The sequence below is a fragment of the Leucopleurus acutus genome (assembly GCF_964270905.1).
Source record: "Leucopleurus acutus genome assembly, chromosome: 8".
In the NCBI taxonomy this organism is placed as follows: domain Eukaryota; kingdom Metazoa; phylum Chordata; class Mammalia; order Artiodactyla; family Delphinidae; genus Leucopleurus; species Leucopleurus acutus.
In genome coordinates this window covers 61,294,177-61,300,871 of record NC_139151.1, presented here as the reverse complement: position 1 = coordinate 61,300,871, position 6,695 = coordinate 61,294,177, and positions in this window count along the sequence as shown.

The window sequence follows — 6,695 nt, the reverse complement described above, 5'->3', positions numbered from 1 at the left end:
ACCCCATCCCTCGGTCTGCTCCCCACCCCCCCCAGCCTGGGGCCAGAGCAGCCTCTTACTCCAGGGCAGAAGTCCCTCTGGTTGTCTCCCTACCAGCCCATACACACTGACAGAGACAGCAGTACCCACCCCTCACATTAAATAGATGTGTTCACCACGATGGTTTTGTTGCTTTCTTGTGGGCCGGGGCTGGGAGGGGAGGGGAGGGTGCAACTACCTCTTGACGAAAAGGTGGGCAGGCAGCTGGGAAGGGGACCCCGATTCCCAAATGTGCCCTGATGTTTTGAAGCTTCAGGAGAGGAGAGCAGAGAGGGGGAACGCCTGGGGCTCAGCCACCTCTGAATGCCTGTCCCCAGACCCACGTCTCCTGCAGAAATAGTAAGTCCTTTGGCTATCTGCTCTGGGGCTGAGAAATGACCCTGGCCTAGAACACAGCCAGCAGCTGTAGGGAGAACAGTTGGAGGGATGACAGCAATCCTTGAAACGCAGGCCTGGGTTAGGGACCTGGGGCGAGCCCAGGTGGAAGCTGGCTGTGGGAGGCTCCGTGGCCGACTTTAGAACTCAGTCCTGGAGGCTCGGAGCTCTGCTTCCCCCTCCTGCTCTTCATGCCAAGACTGCTGCCCTTTCCCCACAGTGGAACAAGGGTCCTAGCATCCCCTCCTGAGCTCTGTTCTGCCAGGGTTTGGCTGCCAGTTCCAGAGATGATTACCACTAGCTCTCAGTGATTTGGGAGGTAGGGACTGTGATTCTCCCTGTCTACAAAAGGCTGAAGCTGCTCTTCATTGCTGAGTAAGAGCAGAGCCCAGTCTTGAATCTGTAGGTGTCATACTCCTAACTGGTAAGTTATAGCACCTTACTCATTCTTACGCCCCTTGCACCTAGCATGGTGACTGGCAGGGAAGGCACTCAACAATATCTGGGGAGTCATGGATCTGGGAAGGTTGGTTATAAGAGGTCATGGGGAAGCTCAAGACTTCGTCCTGGTGTAGCATGATTCCCAGGGCTAGGGTGGGAGGGCCTGTCCATGGACCTGTGGAAGACCATAGGGGCTTTGCAGAGATCAAAGGGACACCGTGTGGACCACATGGTGTGTTCACCTTCCTGCTGCTTTTTGGCCCCACTGGTTGGGACCTGGTAAGCAGGTGGAGGGACAGATGAACTCCCTGAAGGCTCTAGGGCAAGTGTTACAGGGCCTGGCGCCAATTAGGAGTAGGATTGCCTGAGCCCATGCCCTGGCCAGCAGAGATGGTGCGCTCAATCATCTGTCACCCAGCACCAGCCTAAGCCATGCAGAAGTCATCTCAAGCCAGGGCGGGGGGTGGGGGGGGGGGCAGTCACTCACTTTTTCCTAGATCTGATCAGAGTGGGCATTTTATTTCCGATTCAGACCTTGGGCCCAGAAGTAGATGGAAGGGGTGACAGGGAGTGGAAGCTATGCCTTGACTTATTTGGCCTAAGTCTTTTTTTTTGCTGTACGCGGGCCTCTCACTGTTGTGGCCACTCCCGTTGCGGAGCACAGGCTCCGGACACGCAGGCTCAGCGCCCATGGCTCATGGGCCCAGCCACTCCGCGGGCCCGGAGTGACAGGGATGAAAGGGATGCCTTACGGGATGAACTGGCAGCTGGACAGTGCTTCTGTGGGGTGGAAAGAGAAGTGAATCTGAAAAACAAAAGAAATTTAAACATCTCTAACTTGCTCCTCTTTAAGACTTTGGATGCCTTAAAATCATCTATAGTCTTGCAATTTTCTAGGTATGTCTGCTAAGAAAATAATTGGGCAAATGCCCAAAGAGGGTGTGTGTAGCAATGTGTATCAGAGCTTTATTTATAATAGAAAAAAAAAAAAATCCCAGGGAAACCTAAATGACCATCAGCAGGGAATGGTTATATAAAGTTCTGCTTACACGTATAATGGAATTATATGCATCCTTTCAAAATGCCAAAGTCTGAGACACACTGTTGACAGAAAAAAAGTTAGTTTTTTTTTTTTTGGTTTATTTTTGACTGCGCTGCGTCCTCGTTGCTGCTTGAGGGCTTCTCGTTGCAGTGGCTTCTCTTGTTGTGGACCACGGGCTCTAGGCGCACGGGCTTCAGTAGTTGCAGCACGTGGGCTCAGTAGTTGCGGCGCACAGGCTTAGTTGCTCCGCGGCATGTGGGATCTTCCCGGACCAGGGCTCAAACCCGCGTGCCCTTGCATTGGCAGGCAGATTTTTAACCCCTGCGCCACCAGGGAAGTCCCAGAAAAAAAGGTTTATAAAATCATACCTTTGTTTTAAAAAGGAAATTGCAAGAATAGTAAAAGACTGGAATAGACAAAATGCCAATATATAGTGGTGTTCTCTGGCTAGTAGAATTAAGACTGATTTTTATCTTCAAGAAAAAAGACTTTTAAGCCGGAGCATAATGTGGTCTCAGATATGTTTTTGAAGAGTACCATGGTTGCTACAAAGAACGTGTTATAGAGGGGCAGGAGAAGCAGAGAGGGAGAGGCTGTTTCAGTAATCAGATAAGAAATGATGGTGTTTGCACTCTTAGGTCTAATTAGGAAGTAGGAACGATAGAATTCAATATTTATTAAACACATATAGTGTTTCAGACCCTGCTCTAGGCACTGAAGATACAGCATTGAATAAAGCAGATAAAATCCTGATCCTGTTCATTAAGGCAGGATGGTGAACAGTGCAGTGCTGGAGCTGGTTCATACTGGCCCACGAGGGCTCATTGTCAAATTTTCAGGAATTTTTTTTTTTTTGGCCGTGCCACACAGCTTGTGGGATTTTAGTTCCCCGACCAGGGATTGAACCCAGGCCCTCTGCAGTGAGAGCTCGGAGTTCTAATCACTGGACCACCAGGGGACTCCCAAAATTTGCAGGAATTTTGACAACTGATTGTTGAAAACTCAGCCATTATTTAAAAATTAAATTATGTAAATTTAAAATTAAATTCATTTTATTAAAATCAAATATAATAAATACTCAAAACTCATCACTTCCTAATTATTTTACTGCATTTTACTGTTACCTGTGCTCTTGGGGTTATTTATATGTGTCCTATCTGCAAGGTGGAAATACCACATAGTAAGTAGTATGTTACTGTGCCTTTCTTCTCAACTCCATGAGAAGATGCAGCTTGAAGATGCTTGTTGGTAGCTTGAAGATGGCCGTGATAGGAGTATTTACACCACAGAAACTAAAAAATGCTACAAATCAGGGCTTTTTCCCTTCTGGAAAGCTGGCTGTTAAACATGCACGAGCACACCCCTTGAGAGGGTAAAGAGCACACCCCAGGGAGTCAGGCAGTCAGATCTTAATCATGGCTCTACCACTTGCTAATAATGGGCTTTGGCTAAGACACCAAAAGTCGGTTTCCCCATGTGTAACATGGGACTAATAATACAGTATATATTTTATTAAATCATACCAATAATATGATTTAATAAAATAATCCATGTTAAGTGTTTAGCACAATGCCAGGCACGTACATGTGCCCAACAGATATGAGCAAATTATTATTATAATTAGTTATTCATAGGGAAGCAAGAATAGACTATGCAGGAAGGTCCATTAGAAACAGAGCAAGAGAAAATCCTGGAGGAGTTGGTTGGGAGCAGCAAGCACTTTTTGGTACCTGGAGCTGTATCCCGATTCTTCTAAGCCCAGGGCAAGGGAGAATCCAGTCTCTGCTCCCTGGAGTACACAGCCACAGGCAGCAGGCCCAGCACAGGCAGCACTCAGTGGACCCAGGAGAAGTAAGTGAGGTCAGAGAACTCAGATGACAGCAGGGCAGGCTGTACACATCCATTCCAAGGGACAGTGGGTCAGTGTCCGGCTTAAATGTGGTCCCTGGCAATGCAGGGGAAAGCTCTGTCCATGAAGATGTTTGCAGGCCCATATTCAGACTGCCTTAGGGGCAAGCCAGAAAGCTGCTTGTTATGAGGATTGGGAAGGCTACATGGAAAAGGGGACGGTTGTATATTTCTGGGCTTGAATTCCCCAAGAAATCAAGCAAGAGACTGAGATCCCCACACCCGCTCTGGGCAGCAGAGATTTGCAGAGGGAGAGGACGTGGCACTAAGGCCCCACAGCCAGGCTGAGAAGAGCGAAGGAGGAAGGCTGTAGGGAGCCAGTTTCTGGGAGGAAAAACTCCGGGGCTGTGGCCTCTGGTCGAAGGGTGGGAGCGCACTGATCCCTTCGGCCTCCAGGGGGCGCTCAGGCCCAAGTATGGGCAAGCGCTTTGTCCTGAGCCGAAGCCAGCGCGCTGGGAAGGACTCAGGACAGGCAGAAACAGCCGTCTCAAGTGAGGAGAAGAGAAGCAAGGCCAGCCCTATCTTGGGCCCCCTGAGAACAGTTGCCTTGTGCCCTGTTACCAGCACCAGGATGGCCAACATATCCACAGCCTGGGTTCTCAAATGGCCTCTCAGCCCCTGCTCAGAATATGAGCTTCGACCTGAGCTGCCTGCCATGTAGAAGACTCTGTGCTACTCTAGTCCCTGAGAGGCTGGGGGGATGGGAGTGGGCGGGAGGAAGGAGGAAGGCTTCCAATTATGGCATCTAAGCCACCTTAGGGTAGACAAGCAAATTAGGAAACAACACTGGAAAAGTGCCACAAATCACTCTTCTGTGACAGGTAGATAGGGGTGCCATGAAGGGGACCAGAGCTGTGTGGGAAAGAAGAGGCTGAGCTGAAAAACCACCATCCAGTATATGTGCTGTCTCCCCTCAAAGAGCCCGGCTAGGGCACAGGGAGGCTGCTGCCTGGACCAGCAGGCCCGTGCGGGGCCCTGCCAGTACAACTATCGAAGACCCTCACTGTGGGTTTTCTGAGGGGTGTCCGGGACACGGTGTGAACGCTTCCATCTCCCCAGGCAGGCTCAGTGAAATCTGCAGGACACGCAGACACAGTTCTGGAGCTAGAGACAGCTGTTGAGGGGTTTGCTGATGAAAGGTTCACGGGGTGCTCAAGGAGGGAGAATCCCAGGAAGGTTATATAAGGTTTGAGAGGCTGAAGAAAAGGAGAGGGGGAGTCTGGGAGTAGCGGCCCCCAGTGCCCAGTGCCCAGCAGCTGGGGGGAAGCAGGTGCAGTCAGAGGCGCCCTGCAGTGGGAGAAGGTGGGTGTCAGGTATGTGTTGAGGGAGCCGAGGCACTGTCCATACTGCCAAGGGCCTGGGGAGTCCAGCTTTGTTCACTAACCTAAGGGGAGGAATGCTGTTAACATGGCTGTCTCCACTGCAAGTCAGGAGAGGATGCTGAGGCTTTTGGCAGAGGCGTGATGACACGCTGTTCCAGAGGTCCTAGAAATCTCTGTCTTCCTTTTAGGAGGAATCTTCGCAGAGTAGATAAGGCAAGTGAAACCTTTGCTAAGGTTATATATGTCAAGGGCATCTGAGAGGGATCAGGGCTCCTTCAGGCTGGACTGGGGAACAGGGATCCTGGAACCTCAGCCTGGCCCAGAGCTGACTCTGCCCATATTTGTCTCCTGCAACTACATCTCAGATAGAAATGGGGCAGACTTTGGGAGTAGCCCCAGTGAGTGCCGAAGATAGCGGGTACCAGAGATAGCAGGGCTAAGAGGAGGAGAAGGATGTAGGGCAAGGACACTGGAGAGAGAAACAAGACCATAAGATGGTCAGTGCCAAGGAGACCTGGGACCCTTAGATCACAACATGCCTCCAAAGTAACACACCCCCAATCCTGATATTCTCCTTACCCCAGAAGCAGGAAAATTGTTAGCAATTTGGCTGCAACGTTAGTAACACTATGCAGTACTTGAAATTAATTTTTTTCATTCAACAAATATTTATTGAGCATCTATTACAGGCATACTTGTTTATTGCACTTCACAGATGTGGCATTGTTTTTACAAATTGAATGTTTGTGGCAACCCTGTGTTGAGCAAGTCTGTTGGCACCTTTTTTCCAACAGCATTTGCTCAGTTCATGTCACTGTGTCACATTCTGGTAATTCTTGAAATATTTCAAACTTTTTCATTATTATTATATTTGTTATGGTGATCTGTGATGTTACTGTTGTAAAAAGATTACAACTCCCTGAAGGCTCGGACAATGGTTAGCATTTTTAGCAATAAAGTATTTTTAAATTAAGGTATGTACATTTTTTTTTAGACCTAATGCTATTACATACTTAATAAATTACAGTATAGTGTAAACATAACTTTTTAAATTTTTTTATTTTTTTAAATTTATTTTATTTTTGGCTGAGTTGGGTCTTTTTTGCTGCATGCAGCCTTTCTCTAGTTGTGGCGAGCGGGGGCTACTCTTCGTTGCGGTGGGCATGCTTCTCATTGCGGTGGCTTCTCTTGTTGCAGAGCACGGGCTCTAGGCATGTGGGCTTCAGTAGTTGTGGCATGAGGGCTCAGTAGTTGTAGCTCGCAGGCTCTGGAGCGCAGGTTCAGTAGTTGTGGCTTGCAGGCTCTAGAGCGCAGGCTCAGTAGTTGTGGCGCACGGGCTTAGTTGCTCCACGGCATGTGGGATCTTCCCGGAGCAGAGATTGAACCCGTGTCTCCTGCATTGGCAGGCAGATTCTTAACCACTGCGCCACCAGGGAAGTCCCATGTAAACATAACTTTTATATGCACTGGGAAACCAAAAAATTTGTTTGACTCACTTTATTGCAATATTCACTTTATTGCAAGGGTCTGGAACAAACCTGAGATATCTCTGAGGTATGCCTGTACAT